The 16,386-nt window shown below is 42.8% G+C and overlaps 1 protein-coding gene across 4 annotated transcripts in view; it reads right to left on the bottom strand.

Annotated features, from left to right (window-relative positions):
• Positions 1-16,386, bottom strand: part of LOC124595025 (interleukin-1 receptor-associated kinase 4-like) — a 126,589-nt gene that overhangs the window by 43,665 nt on the left and 66,538 nt on the right. The window lies entirely within an intron of this gene.

The following is a 16,386-nucleotide window of genomic DNA, read 5'->3' on the forward strand; positions in this document are numbered from 1 at the left end:
ACTCAGTTCACTCCTTTATCCAAACGTGGTCAATCCCCACTGCCCCTTAATCCCTGCCTCCCTCCCCCCTCTATTAACATTCCAGGATTTCTTAACCTCAAATATTGCCTCAGAATCATTGCCCTATATGCCCCAACATGGAAACTAACCTTACATCCACAGAACAAACAGCAATCCACCATCTAAAATCTGATCCTGACCTTATAATCCTACCCGCTAATAAAGGCTTCACCACTGTGGTTTTGAACTGCAGGGATTATCTGGTGGAGGGTCTCTGCCAGTGTCAGATTCATCCACCTACAAACCCTGGCACAGTGACCCTTTTCCAGAAATCCAACAGGATTTCCAGTCTCTACTCAAATCCTAAGGCCCATCCCAGAACCTCTCCCTGAGTCTCTCTCTTCTCAACCCTACCACTCCCCAAACTCCTGCCTTCTAAGTGCTTCCCGAAGTCCATAAACCCAACCATGTAGGAAGTTCCATCATGATTACTGTACATCCATTGAGAGAATATCTGCTCTCATAGACCAACACCTTCAGTCTGTTACCCACAGCCTACCCTCCTATGTGAAAGATACCAACCATATCAAACCTACCAGCCACCAGCAATACCTCCAATTCAACAGTTGCCACCCATTCCAGACCAAGAACTCCCATCCATACAGCCTAGCCACCCATGGCCATCACATATATTGTGACAAGGAATCTCTACAAATATAGCCAGGGTCTCACTGAGGCCTCCACAGACCGAAACTACCATTCCAACTGTGTACAAAAACAGATCTTCCATGTGTTGTCTCTCCGGTCATCTATCAGCTCTCACATTCGTACTGTGTGGCCACAAAGGAGCACTCCCTTCATGACTCAGAACTATCCAGGACTGCAGCAACTGAATCACATTCTCCACCAGGGTTATCACTACCTGTGCTCTGAAATGAGGAATATCCCACCCTCTATACTTCCCACCCTCCCACAGTGGTATTCTAACACCCACAGAACCTTTGCAATATCCTACTCCACACTTGTTCCCAACCCCTTGCCCCATGGCTCTTATCGCTGCAACAGATCTAGATGCAAGGCCTGTCCCATACATCCTCCCACCACCACCTACCCCAGTCCGGTCACAGGCATCACCTATCTCATCAACACAGTGCTACCTGTGAAAGCAGTCATGTGATTTACAAAGTAACTTGCCACCACTGTGCCACTTTCTGTGTAGGGAAGACAAGCAACAAATGTTCTGTCCACATGAATGGTTACTGACTAACTGTAGTCACGATGCAGCTGGACCACTCCCTCGTTGAACATGCTGCCCTTCAATGACTGCTTCACAGCCTGCACCATTTGGATCCTTCCTAACACCACCATCTTTTTTGAACTGAACATGTGAGAATTCTACCTTCCCTGCTCCCACTCCAGCACTGCGCAGCCTTCTTTCCACTAATGTACTCAGTAGTCTTTTTCTTCTGCTCTACTTCTCTCCTTATTTACTTCGCTTACACCACCACCCCACCCGCCTTTCTCTTCAAACCCCCTGCTGCGCCTAGCAGCTCTACCCTGTACCCCACACAACCCCGCACACTCCCACAAGCAACACTACACCTTCTCCCACCTCTACACTACTCTTTCTCACTCTTCCCATGCCATCCTCCTCCTTAGCCCCACCACCCATATTGCTTCTCCTGCCACGCGTCAATTGCTATATGCAGTCCGGCCTCAGCAGCCTAAGACAGTAGTCATCTTTCTGTGAGCTGTGCTTGTATGAATGTGTGTGTGTTTTCTACTTTGGAAGAAAGCATTTTGGCCAAAAGCTCTAATGTATAGCAGTCTTTTTGTTGTGACCATCTGGGACTCAACGTCTCCTCTACATTGTGAGTAGCCAATCTGTCTTTTTTATAATATTGTCATGATTCCATCCTGGACTTTCCATTAACACATGTTGTTCTGACATTACAGTTTCATCTTGTTACACTGTTTGAATGAATGCATTTACCAGCAACACTGTCAGAACTGCTGTGGATTTGGAAGACCTGTGGAGAAAGCAACAATATCCTAAAGTGAGGAGGAAAAGCTCATTTCTGGCATTATACAAGAACAGCTCTGCTGCAAAAGTAAACAATGTGCAAAAGACTTACGACATCAATTAGAATTTTCATGTTTTTCTGTTAGCTTTCATTTCATTATTGTGTCTGATTTTCAACAGTTTGAGATGTTCCAAAATGCTAAACACTTGTTAGGATAGCTCTTTAAATGAAATAAACTACTTAGATGATCTTTAGAAGAAGCATACCATACTAAATCTCTAGACAAGATTCTTTAGATCGTCAAAAACCTCAGCACACAAGAAAGCTAATGTAAGAGAAACCTAGAAAGGCATCACAACAGCAACTGGCCTCCTGCATCATGGAAGTACACAGCACTGCATGGCTAAGACAGCCTGCACCTTCTCTTCTGTTTCTAGCAATGACATACTGGTTATGATGGTAACCGAGCATTTACAAGTGACCTGGCATGTATCTGGCCTCCTCATCATATGCTTCGCACCTCCATCTTAGGTTAAGATTATGCTTTTGCACTTCGACTTGCACTCTAATCTGACAGTTTAGAAGAAATAACACTAGCTAACATCTTTTACACTCACTGACAAAAGTGGGTTGGGTTGTTTGGGGGAAGAGACCAAACAGCGAGGTCATCGGTCTCATCGGATAAGGGAAGGATGGAGAAGGAAGTCGGCCATGCCCTTTCAAAGGAATCATCCCAGCATTTGCCTGGGGCGATTTAGGGAAATCACGCAAAACCTAAATCAGGATGGTCGGATGCAGGATTGAACCGTCGCCCTCCCGAATACGAGTCCAGTGTGCTAACCACTGCGCCACCTCGCTCGGTGACAAAAGTGCATAAATGTTTATTGTAAAAATAATTATTGCTGCTGCTGCTAGGGAGGAGGCCTGGCCTCCCTTGTCTACTTTGATAAGCTGCCACTGCTGTCTCCTCTCTCCCACCATTACTGTCTAATCTCGCTTTATCCCCCACTGGCACTGTCTCCTCTCTGTTCCAACATCACTATCTCTCTGCTACTCTCTATCAGTGCAAAAAAGAGTGAGTATGTTCACAAGACACTATTTTTGGCGAGGAAGATGGAATGAGGATTGAGGCAACTGGTTCCCTACTTTTCTGTCAGAGTATTTGAAGAGGGGCATATTTGCCTTTTTTGTGCTTTTTTGTGCTCTGACAGGAGCTTCTCAGCTGGTTCTCTTCCTTTCCCTGTTACAGCAGATTGTGCTGCTTATATAAAATGAGTTCTTTACATCAATAAAGTTTTGACAGGTTTTTTTTTTTTTTTATACTTCAACACATTTATGCACTTTGACGTAGATAAACAACAAATAGGTACATGAAATATGAGGTTAAAACAAAATCACCTCCCATCCTATGTTAAGTTCACTTGACATTGCTTTACAAAAAATGCACAACATATTATCATAACTTTACATTAATGGAATTTTATGATTTTTTTTACTTATTGTGTTACGCTCACTTCTTGGGCCACGTTGAAACTAAAGTGCCCACTGTGCAAGACAGTCAAAGTTTTATTGGTAAAAAATAGCAACTAAAAACACAGTTTGGCGACCTCAGAACTCTTATGATGAGACCAGAATCATTGTGTTGTGTCAGTTAAAACTACATTTAGACCTCAGACTGGATATTACATCCGGGTTGCCACAAGTTTCCCCAAGCGAAATTCCCTGATATTTCCCTGATTTCGAGACAAGTTTTAGCATTTTTCCCTGACAAATTTTGAGATCACACCAATACATAAGGACTTCTGTATCTCCCCCCCCCCCCCCCCCCCCCATGTGAGCAAAAACCTTAAGTACTAACATCAACATCTTTTGTAATGAACTGTTTTTAGATGGAGAAAGCAAGCCAGATGGTATGTGCATTTCATTAAGACCACTGATGTTATTTTATTTCAATAAAATTAAACTCATTTGGTGACAAAAATACACATTTCCATTGAGTTGCAGGACAGATTTAAAATACCTTCACTGTTTTCAGAAATAACCTCAGAAAAAAGTAGGCCTCTTGAAAGAAGTGTGTAAGGCAGGGAAGAGTTGTGTAAACCAACACTATAGGTGATCACCAATAAAATGTTGGTTCTACTATGTTTGTTATTGTTGGTTATTATCCACCGTGATATGTCTATTATTTTACAAGTATTGTGTGATTTTTCTTTCAAGAAGTATATGAGTAAACAGCGTATAAACCACCAGCAAGTGCCACAATTTTCTTCCTCTTATCATCCATACTTTCTAGTATATACATTACTTTTGAAGTGCCAAAATGTATTAAAATAAATAAAGTGTCTATAAAATGTCGCAATGTACAATGTACTTGTGATGAGACAGTCACAATTCCTGAAAACCATCCCTGTGGCATCTGGCTTGCCAAAGAGCACCACAGTCCCATGTCCATGGATAAACCACGAAAATTCGCTGCATTACACCACACACAGATAGACCCGGCCTGCAGATAGATCGGTGAGATTCGATTCGATTGGCAGAGCTGCACATTAGTGGACAGAAGGCCCAATCTGTTAGAGATACCTGCAGAAATGGCCTGCAGTTTTGTCCCATCATGGAGACCCACTTGTGTGGCCAGCTATTCACGTGTCACAGACACCATGTTGATGAAATGAGACTACGGTGGTCAATTCATGCAACATATAACTTGTGCTAATACTCTGAGAATCAGTACTAAAGAGGATAGGTAGTAACTCAGTGTAAAGATGACCGATGAGCTGCAGACAGGCTTGTAAAAAAGACAATCACACTCCTCACAACTAAATTTTTGGCCATAGGCTTTGTCAGAAACAAGAGCACACAAACATTCACACAATCACTCAGACACAACTCATGGACACATGATCGTTGTCTCCATCCATGTCAACAGAGAATCAGATCCAAACAAACCACACCTCGTGCCTCCCTGCTACTCATCGACAGCTGCCAGGCTAGCAGCAAGAAGTGGCAGCAGTGACTGCAAGCGGAGGGGAGAAGCAGTAAGAAAGAGGGAGTAGGAAAGCAGTGCACATATTCAGCTGCGCCCATGCATGATGACGCATGACTTCTCAGTAAACAAAGCATTTCATATACTGAGACAAAAATGAAACTTTTCCAGTGTTTTTTTTTTTTTCAAATTTCCCTGATTTCTCTGACAAGTTTAGAATTCCCTGATATTCCCTGATTTCCAGAACTTGTGGCAATCATGTACAACCTCTGGACCTCGGCAATGGATTATGATATTGAGAAACATTTCAAGGTTCCCCGAGAACATCATATTAAGAACATAAAGTAAAAATTTTGACCATTTGCAGTGAATACAAAATAAAAGAAGTGGCCACCCCATAACTGGTACTTTTGGTGCCCAAAAGTCATAATTTTACAGTTAAAGATTTTCGAAAATGGGAAAATGGCATTTCTAGGTAAATGTCTAAAGCATTTACAGTTAAAATTTGAGCAATTTTCTATGGTTAATTATTTAGATAATTATGGCCCATTGTGTAAAAAATGGCTGAAAACCAATTTTCTGCCCAAGTATGGTAATTTTGGACAGCTGGGTCTCCGTATCAGATAATGATACCGAAAAAGTTTCAAAGTTCTCTGAAAATATTATCTTAAGAACATGTGGTAAAAATTTCAATGACTTGCCATTAACAGGAATTACAAAAATAGCCATCCCCACGATTGGTACTTTTGGTATCCAAAAATCTGGGTTTTTTGGGATTTTTTTTCAGGAACTGTCCATGAACACATGGTGCTTTTATAAGCCATCTATAACCCTCTCTAGACCACACCTTATGCAAAAGAACCAACTGATTTGCACAATTTGACTGGGTCAAAGGAAGCAAGTAATGTTTAAATGCTGACCCTGTACTGTAGGATAGCAGCAGTATGCCCTTTCTTCCAATGGGTACGCGACCCCTTATATCTGTGATCAACAATGAACACTGACCAAAACAATGAAATAAAATTTGTACCAAGGCCACGATTCAAACCTAGGTCTCCTGCTCAGTAGGCAGATGTGCTAACCATTGCTCCACCCTGGCAATGTGGCTAACATAGCTGTTCAGATCAGCCTCTGCAATACAGAGACAAGTTAAGAAGGGAAACATCAAGATGGGCTGAAAGAACTGGAAGTTTGTTTAAGGGAGGGAGACATACTAGGGTAATCTGTGCAGCTATGCTAGCCACAATGCGAGGGTGGCACAGTGGTTAGCATATCTGCCTAGTGAGCAGGAGACCAGAGTTTAAATCCCAGCCTTAGTACAAATTTTAATCCATTGCTTCAGCCTGTATTCATTATCATAAATAGCTCAAAGGCATGGAAAACTTTGCAGAGAAGTCTCTACAGTTGGCAGCCTTAAAACCATCCTGTTTTTGGTGTTATTACACATACAAAATGTGTATGGTGTGAAGCAGAGACATTGCCTATTGTTCTTCAGCATTTCAGTTCACTCACTGACTATTCAATTCACAATAGGAATGACAGCATATTACCCTGTTTGATAATTTTTGTTTTAAGGAAAGCTAACAGAACAATGTGTCTACTAGTGTAAGCCTGCTCACACCAGTCTACATTTGCAGGTTTGAAACTGTGACCACATTTTACAGTTCAGCAGCATACTGGACTCTCTGGTCCAGGAAGTACCAGTCATTATCTTCCTGGAAAGTCTTCCAGAAGTGCTTCAACATCTAACAGTGGTTTATTTTGAGAAAAAAGTTTATCCGCCATTTCAACTAAAAAGATTCCCGCACCTGAAAAACCAAAAAGAAACGGAGGTACCCACTATTACAGCCTTCTTGCCATTTCTAGTTGTTCTTCAAGAATGTTCAACAAACATATTACATGTATCTCCTGTCTGTGTGACAAACCGAGAAACACACTGGATCTTCTTACAGACGATCTTTTGCTCAGGGAATGAGGCACGTATTGTGACCGAGATTTGGCAGAAACTCTCGAAAGACTAACGCAACCCACTGAGGCTGGACTGAGCAGCCAGGGGTCATCAACAGTGGTTCTCCAACAACAACCAGAAAAACGGGCAACAGAGATGGCACAGCAGGGAAACAAAGACCAAGCAAGGTTCCCAAGAGCTAAAACCCAAGATGCAGTGAATCGGAGACCACATCCAACAGTATGTAATGAGAATAATACAATAGCAAAGCGAATGCACAACTGAACATGGAGCCATGGTACGGCAAGTTTTTAGTGCTGCAGTGAGCACTAATTGGCCAGTGAGATAGCATGATCTTGTGGTGATTCGAGATCAGTGCTGTGGATGATAATACCACTGCTTGTAGCTTTAACAGTGCCATATGCAGGCAAACATTGAGTTCTGTGGCTTCTGGTGGGCTTTCAAGATCACCGGGCCAGGATACCAGGTCCCTCACCACCCGAAACAGATGTGTAGTGCCAGAAGCATCCTGGACGACCTTCGGAAAGTGAACTGGCAGAAACGTTGGTGTCCTGGAACCAAAGCCCACTGGATGGTGAGAGGAATTGGGATCATCTGGCAATAAGCTAAGGTGACAACATGGCGGCCAAGGTTGTGGAGACTGCATGGAGACCTACAGCTCCATAGCTGTGTCTATGGAAAATATTGCTGGTGTTCTGGAGAGCAAGTTATACTTGTACAGTTGTGGGACTGGCAAAATGGGCTTTCAAGGTCTGGTTGGACCACTGGCAGAGATGCAGTTGGTAGATGGGGACAGAGTTGATAGGTATGATGGCACTCCGAACCCCTTGGAATGACGGTGGTTAAGGTGCTGTCCATAGTTGGTAACAGCTGTAGCCGGCATCTACATATGTTTCACGTTAATAGTAGTGTTTGTTGTCATGGTTGCTGAGCTCAACACTTATGGGTAGTAAGTATCCACAACAATGAGCCACAGCGAGTCCAGAAAGGGGCCCGCAAGGTCCAAATGAATGAGGTGCCTGTGGCAATGGCGGATGGGCCAGGGGGTGAAAGACTGAGATGGAGCAACCTGTTGCTGGGCGCAAGTGGAGCAATGGCACATCATGGCTTCTGTGTCCTTAGCACTGGCCAGTAGGTTGTCACTGTGCGAGAACTTTCATCTATGACATATGCCAACGACCACGATATAAAAATTATAACACCTGATACCACACAGCAGTCAGAATGATGACATAATGAGTGTCTGCCTCAGTGTCAATCAGTAAAACATCAGTGATGATCAGCAGACAGTGGGAGAGGCAAGCCCAGGCCCAGAGCATCAGAGCACGTAGATAGGGTCACGGCGCAGGTCTGAAGTGATTCGAGCAGCTGCAATGGGAAATCCATCCATAGTTTGTTGCCATTCTGCATCAATGCGGAAACAAGAGGATTCCTTCTGATGAAAGCCAGTCTGCTCTCATGGTCAGACAAGATAGTGTCTCCACACTTGTGTGTTGTTCTTTGGGCTTGCACTTAATTGTATAATTGCAGGAGCAAAGGAAAAGTACGCAATGCTGCTGTCTGTTCAGGAAAATGGGAGTACAGCCCAAATAATACCACCCATGGTTTGTGGCCCATAATGAGTGTAAACTTAGTTCCAAAATGGTAAACATGGAACTTTTTAATAGCAAAGACAATAGCCAAAGCTCCTTTTTAATCTGTGAGTAGCTCTTTTGACTGGGTGTGAGCATATTTGATGCACAGGCAATTGATTGCTCAGCACCATCACCATTTTATGAAGTAGCACCGGATCAAAGCCATGTGGGGAGGCATCCATAGCAGAACCACTGATGGTGAAAAGAGTATAAGACAGAGTGCCAACTGCAACATATGCTTCAGCTGGTTGAAAGCACACTCGCAGGTTGCTGTCCACCTGTACTGAATGCCTTTCTTCCCCAAGTGTTTTACCGGTGCATGGTATGGGCCACTTGGGGAATGAACTTAGACTAATAATTTACCTTTCCCAAAAAAGCCTGCAGCTCCTGTAAGTTTGAGAGGTGTGGTAGAGAGTCAATAGCTGGATCCATTCCACTTACTCTTGAAGAAACTGGCATTTGTCTAAATGGCACTTCAGCACTGTGCCATGCAACATAGCAAAAAAGGTGCAAAGACTTCGCTGGTGGTCCTGATGCCTAGTGTCCATGATAATTAAGTCATCAAGATAGTTAGTGCAAGAAGGTATGGACATGGTTAGTGTTACAGGCATCTGCGGAATGAACTGACCTTGGAGGGGAATGGAACTGTCACCATAAGTGGCCAATGAACAGGAGGGCAGAGCTAGTTCTGGGGAACCTAGATGAGCTTGCTTTGTGACTCCTAACCTAACACGATCTGGGAACAACGTGTCAGAAGGTCTATCTTAGAAAAATTTTCTCCACAACATGCTCTGTAATGATATCATCAGGCTATGCTACATGGTAAGTGTTCATTTGTGCCTTAATGTTGACTGTCAATTGGAAGTCTCTGCTTAGCCATAAGGAACCACTCGGATTCTTGATAACTATAAGAGGTGTAGCCCAAGCGCTGGTTACACCGATCAGAAACAGGGCACAGTGCCTGGATTCAAGGAGATATGAGCCTGGAACTCTGTGGCACACCTCAGACCAGGTTCGAATATTGGTGAAAAAGTGGCACAAAGGTTGTCAAGTTGCTGGAAAGGAACTGAGTCAGAGATGACCTGAACCTCCTCACTGATGGAGAGTCCAAACAACATGAAGGCATCCAGACCAAAACTGTTGCCGATGGAGTAACTATCGACAACAAACAGCATGACCAGCCACGTGACTGTTTTGAAGGTGGCAATTGTGAATTACCCAGAGGGGTATGGAATTGTCATCATAGGTGATCAATGTACAGTAGGGCAGGGCTAGGTTGGGAGAACTTAGGCATGTATGGAGGTTCATCAGGGAAACAGCAGTTTCAGTGTCTACCTGAAAATGGACACAAGCATTCACAGTTGTGAGACTGATAAACAACTTGGTAGTGAAACAATCACCTTGGTGAACAATTACCTGAAGTTCGTCTATTATTCCTCGAAGTCACTGCCCATACCAACGGGTTGTCTCTGTCAGGTCTGAGGCTATTGACACACCTGAAATCGAGGAGTCATGAAGACTTCACCTGGGAAACAGTTTACAAGTATATCTCTCTCCCCATCCTCCACATTTCCCCCAGGGTACAATGCTGTGTCTGTATTGCTAGTACTTGTGGTTGGGCCATGAGATGCTCATTTTCTGCCTGTGGGATTCAAAATACAATACAAAGAAGTGCAGTCCAGCTTGAGGATTTATGTGCTCTCGAATTAAAGAGTTGGCATATAAGGTGTTGCAAGCTAGATTCGCACAAGTGTAGTCACATCAGCAATTCAATCCTTATAAATGGGTCACCCAGGAGCAATACGACCAACTTGATTGTTTATGATATTGATGTAACAGTATGGAATCATTGAGAAAAATAATTTGAAAGCAACACGCACATCTCGTCGAATGTGAGCACGACCTGATTCTTGACAGGAGCCAACTTCTTCGTTAAGGGAAATGTTTGCAGGGAAGCCCAAGAAAGGAAGAGCAACCATTGAAGAGCATCAGCATAGATCCAAAAGGCAGCGAAGTGCTATTTCAGTCACAGTAAATACTTGTCCCATTCTTCTTTGGTGCCATTAGAAGGTGGAAATATGGGTGGGCAGCTATCCACAATTGTGCACAATGGCAGCTGTTGCTGTTTTCACACGTTGCAGAGGCTTAGTGTGCATAGGATGCTGCCAACCTTTCACTTAGTCACCAATTATTGTGCCTAAGACTTGGCAGAAAGTCAGAAAAGACTACTGAAACCCCCTGAGGCTGGACCGACTGACCAGAGGTCATCAACAGTGTTTCACTGAGTGTGAACAGGAAGACATCAACAAGAGGAAAACTCGACAGCAGAGAATAGAAAAATTTGAATGAGAATCTAAAGGGTGAAAACCTAAGACATAGAAAATCTGAGTGCAAAACCAACAGTGAGTAATGACAACAGTGTGATAGTAGAATGAAAATAAAACTGAAAATGGAGCCATGGCACAGCAAGTGTTATAGTGCTGCATCGAGCATTAAGTGGCCAATGAGATGAGCCTGGTATTCGGCAATTGATACCAGTGCCACAGACATTGATACTAGTGTTTGTATCTTTAAGAGTGTCAACTGTGGGCCAAGATTGAGTTCCATGCCTTCTGGCAGGCTTTCAAGATTGCTATGCCAGGATAGCAAGACATATGAGAATCAGCAAACATGTGGAATGCCATATACTGGCCAGATGTGTTACGCAGTGCAGACTGTTGTGATGAATGCATTGTCAAATGTGCTCGTACCAGCCAGTTAAATCTGCAGTAGCACAACAGTGGCTGAGCTCAGAACATCACAAGACGAACAGAAAGGTCAGGAGTATAGTCTCAGTTTCTTTTTCTTGTACCATAAAGAAGATAATACATATCTGCATGACAGAAAAGCTCATCAACAGTGATTCTGAATTTCATTTCAGCACAGTCTGGCACCCTGCACTTTCCACCATCTGAAGGTGACAACCAAGACAAGTATTTCCAGCAATGGTTCTATAGCAACACACCAGTGGACCTAAACAGCAACCAATTTGGTATAACTCGCCAGCATAGGGACATGTAACAGCAGCAGCAGGGGTTATACTGTGCATGCACAGAAGTACACATCAGTTCCCAGTAAGAAGACTCTCAATGTACTGTAGTCACCCATCTGGTTTGCCACACCATTGTACATGTGTGACTTCTGGACGCAATCTGCATAAGAAAACTTCTGCAGCACAGACAATGATTACCACTATTTTCAGCCCTCACCAGAAGTTAGCATCAGAAGATGTTTGGGCTGTTGCCTTGATGAAATACTATGCAATTTACAGAGTGGTATCCAGCAGCAGACCTGAGAATGATACATTCACCTAGTGCATTGGGAAAACCCAAAGTGTTAAAATATTTTTGCGTGCCTTTCACAGAATCTGCAGCATATAAAATTGCTAATCTACTTTATGTACTAAAGTGAAAATGAGTTTATTCACAAATAACAAGCTGTAGAAGAAATGAAAATGTAATTTCAATGTGGGCAGTCATATACACAGTGAATAATGGCTGTACATGCTTCATTACAATTCTTGCTCCCATTTTACAGTCACAAAACAGACTCCTTTCAGGCCAGACTCAGTTCTCGGAACAAGGAAACAGTATGCCAAAGCCATGTGAGGGCTGTACAGGAACTGGAGCAGCAATCTAATTCAATGGTTTGTTTTCATGAAATCATGAACATTAAACACATTTGTATCACTTTTATTGGTTGATGGCCATCCAGAGCAGGATTCATCATACAACTCCTCCAGGCCCTCATTACACTACGAGGTGCATCCAAGTTCTAAGGCCTCCGATTTTTTTTCTAATTAACTACTCACCCGAAATCGATGAAACTGGCGTTACTTCTCAACGTAATCACCCTGCAGACGTACACATTTTTCACAACGCTGATGCCATGATTCCATGGCAGCGGCAAAGGCTTCTTTAGGAGTCTGTTTTGACCACTGGAAAATCGCTGAGGCAATAGCAGCACGGCAGGTGAATGTGCAGCCACGGAGAGTGTCTTTCATTGTTGGAAAAAGCCAAAAGTCACCAGGAGCCAGGTCAGGTGAGTAGGGAGCATGAGGAATCACTTCAAAGTTGTTATCACGAAGAAACTGTTGCGTAACGTTAGCTCGATGTGTGGGTGCGTTGTCTTGGTGAAACAGCACACGCGCAGCCCTTCCCAGATGTTTTTGTTGCAGTGCAGGAAGGAATTTGTTCTTCAAAACATTTTCGTAGGATGCACCTGTTACCGTAGTGCCCTTTGGAACGCAATGGGTAAGGATTATGCCCTCGCTGTCCCAGAACATGGACACCATCATTTTTTCAGCACTGGCGGTTACCCGAAATTTTTTTGGTGGCGGTGAATCTGTGTGCTTCCACTGAGCTGACTGGCGCTTTGTTTCTGGATTGAAAAATGGCATCCACGTCTCATCCATTGGCACAACCGATGAAAAGAAAGTCCCATTCATGCTGTCGTTGTGCGTCAACATTGCTTGGCAACATGCCACACGAGCAGCCATGTGGTCGTCCGTCAGCATTTGTGGCACCCACCTGGATGACACTTTTCGCATTTTCAGGTCGTCATGCAGGACTGTGTGCACAGAACCCACAGAAATGCCAACTCTGGAGGTGATCTGTTCAACAGTCATTCGGCGATCCCCCAAAACAATTCTCTCCACTTTCTCGATCATGTCGTCAGACCGGCTTGTGCGAGCCCGAGGTTGTTTCGGTTTGTTGTCACACGATGTTCTGCCTTCATTAAACTGTCGCACCCACGAACGCACTTTCGACACATCCATAACTCCATCACCACGTCTCCTTCAACTGTCGATGAATTTCAATTGGTTTCACACCACGCAAATTCAGAAAACGAATGATTGCACGCTGTTCAAGTAAGGAAAACGTCGCCATTTTAAGTATTTAAAACTGTTCTCATTCTCGCCGCTGGCGGTAAAATTCCATCTGCCGTACGGTGCTGCCACCTCTGGGATGTATTGACAATGAACGCGGCCTCATTTTAAAACAATGCGCATGTTTCTATCTTTTTCCAGTCCGGAGAAAAAAAATCGGAGGCCTTAGAACTTGAATGCACCTCCTATGTCAGCCTCTCATAAACTTGAGAATATGATAGACAGAGTCCCCATAAGATTGCCAAATAATTTGGTAAGTGTCAGGAAGACTTTTGTCGAGTTTAGCAGAGAACTTTATCTCTTAAGAAGCTCACACCAACAGCTAACTGTTGCTCCCAGAGCTCAAATTAGACTGAGCTATGCAACACTGAAAAGCTTAGTCACACCCCCACACTCATATACACTGGCAATTCCAAAGCCGCTGGTACAATTAGGAGCACTGGGAGTGCGAGAGATGGGAATGTGTTACTTTCTAAATACACCTCATCCTTTACATATATTTTCTAATATGGGTAGAAACTGCAGTGTTACTGGATCAAAAGTAATCTATGGATATATATTATTTATGTCAGTAATATAAAAAAACTATTAAAACATCTGGTTTCTATTCATTAAAGATTGCTGTTGTGACAACGCAAGTCAGTTTGCAAACCGTGTGAAGGATGCATCCTGCTATGATTTCTGTAGCCACACTGATAAGAAGAAAGACGAAGTTTCATGTAATGAGAGTAAACATCAAGGCTCTAATTTGTTTTATGTACTGTTGATCTAAATACATATGTTCGGTGAGTGGATAAGAAAATACCAGAAACTGATCAAGGATAGTTAAATTAATTTGAAAATGTAAATAGTGACTGGCTGCTGGTGATCTTTTGTCATTTAATTCTTCAGAATGTTTTATAATAACACAATAATTACTTGGAACAGTATGTCTACATACTGTTTTTGAATACACAATTCTCAAGTGATTTCCCCTATCAGTATATCTCCATAAGAGCTGTTTGGCATAACTATCCTTGAGGCCAAAATTCACATCAACAGACCAAGAACAAGAAGCCTATTGTTACGGGATTATCAATATACAAGGGTCACTCCAAAAGAAATGCACACTATTTTTGTAAAAATACAGTTTTCATTCTGCATGTGTGAAAGTTTTACAGTGTGTAGATACATCCTTCCCGCTTGTTTACAAACTTAGTTCAACCTGTTCCCATGAGTGGCTCCATCACAGCATGTCTTCAAGATGGCTGCTACACTTGACGTTCGTCAGAAGCAACGTACTGTCATAGAATTCCTATGCTGTGAAAGCAGGACAGTGGGAGACATCCACAAGAGGTTGAAAAAGGTGTAGAGAGATGCTGCTGTCGATCGAAGTACAGTTAGTTGGTGGGCAAGCAGGTTACGTGATGAAAGTGGGTACGGCAATATCGAGGATTGTCCTCACAGCGGCAGGCCTTGTACTGCACACTCTCCAGACAATGTGCAGAGAGTTAACAAATTGGTGACTGCTGACAGACGCATCACAGTGAACGAATTGTCATGCTACGTTGGGATAGGGGAAGAAAGTGTTTGCAGAATACTAAAAGTGTTGGCGTTAAAAAAGGTTTGTGCCAGGTGGATTCCCAGGATGTTGACAGAGGCTCACAAAGAAACAAGAAAAACGGTATGCAGTGAACTTTTGGAACAGTACGAGAATGGTGGAGATGAATTTCTTGGAAGAATTGTGACAGGTGATGAAACATGGCTCCATCATTTTTCACCAGAAACAAAGAGGCAATCAATGGAGTGGCATCACGCAAATTCACCCAAGTAAACAAAATTCAAAAACACACCTTCTGCTGGAAAAGTTATGGCTACAGTGTTTTTCAATTCCGAAGGACTCTTGCTTGTGGACATCATGCCAAGTGGAACCACCATAAATTCCGGTGCATATGTGATGACACTGAAGAAACTACAAGCTCGACTGAGTTGTGTTCAACCGCATCAGCAAAAGCAGAATGTTTTGCTGTTGCACGACAATGCACGGCCACATATCAGTCAAAAAAGCATGGAAGCGATCACAAAAATCGGATGGACAACACTGAAACACCCGCCTTACAGTCCTGACTTGGCTCCATGGGACTATCACCTCTTCGTGGAACAAGGTTTGAAGATGATGACTCCCTTGTGCATGCTGCCAAACAGTGGCTCCAACAGGTCGGTCCAGAATTTTTGTGCGGGTATATAGCCGCTGGTTCCAAGATGGCGTAAGGCAGTTGAGAGGGATGGAAATTATGTGGAGAAATGACAATATTGTTCCTAAAGGATGTATCTACACACTGTAAAACTTTCAAACATGTAGAAGAAAAGATGTATTTTAAAAAATATAGTGTGCCTTTCTTTTGGGGTGACCCTCGTACTTGTCTCTGCTGTTTGAAGTTACAAATACATGAACAAAATGGGTAATGTTAATCTGCTCAACTATCAGTTCCCAATTTAAAATCACACAAGCTCTTAATCATTATTTTTAATATGGTATCTATTTTTAAAAATATTGATTTTATTATTACTCTTGGTAAGTTCAAAATGATGACACATTTCCCTTCTTTAACAGGAAATGTATGTCTTCTTCAGAATTCTTATGTTACAACCCATCAAACAGCTCTTCCAGCCCGTTATTTCCAGTGTGTGGTAGGTAATGAAACAGCAGGTGGAAAACATAAATCGAAATAAGCAGCTTAAAGGTTACAATGTTATTGTAGACAATAAATTTTTATACAACACAATAATGTTTTATTCTGTGTCTTAATTTAATAAATTTATAAACACATGTTGCTCAACATCTAAAAATCACAGAAAATTCAAAT

Source organism: Schistocerca americana, chromosome 2 (genome assembly GCF_021461395.2).
Source record: "Schistocerca americana isolate TAMUIC-IGC-003095 chromosome 2, iqSchAmer2.1, whole genome shotgun sequence".
Lineage (NCBI taxonomy): Eukaryota > Metazoa > Arthropoda > Insecta > Orthoptera > Acrididae > Schistocerca > Schistocerca americana.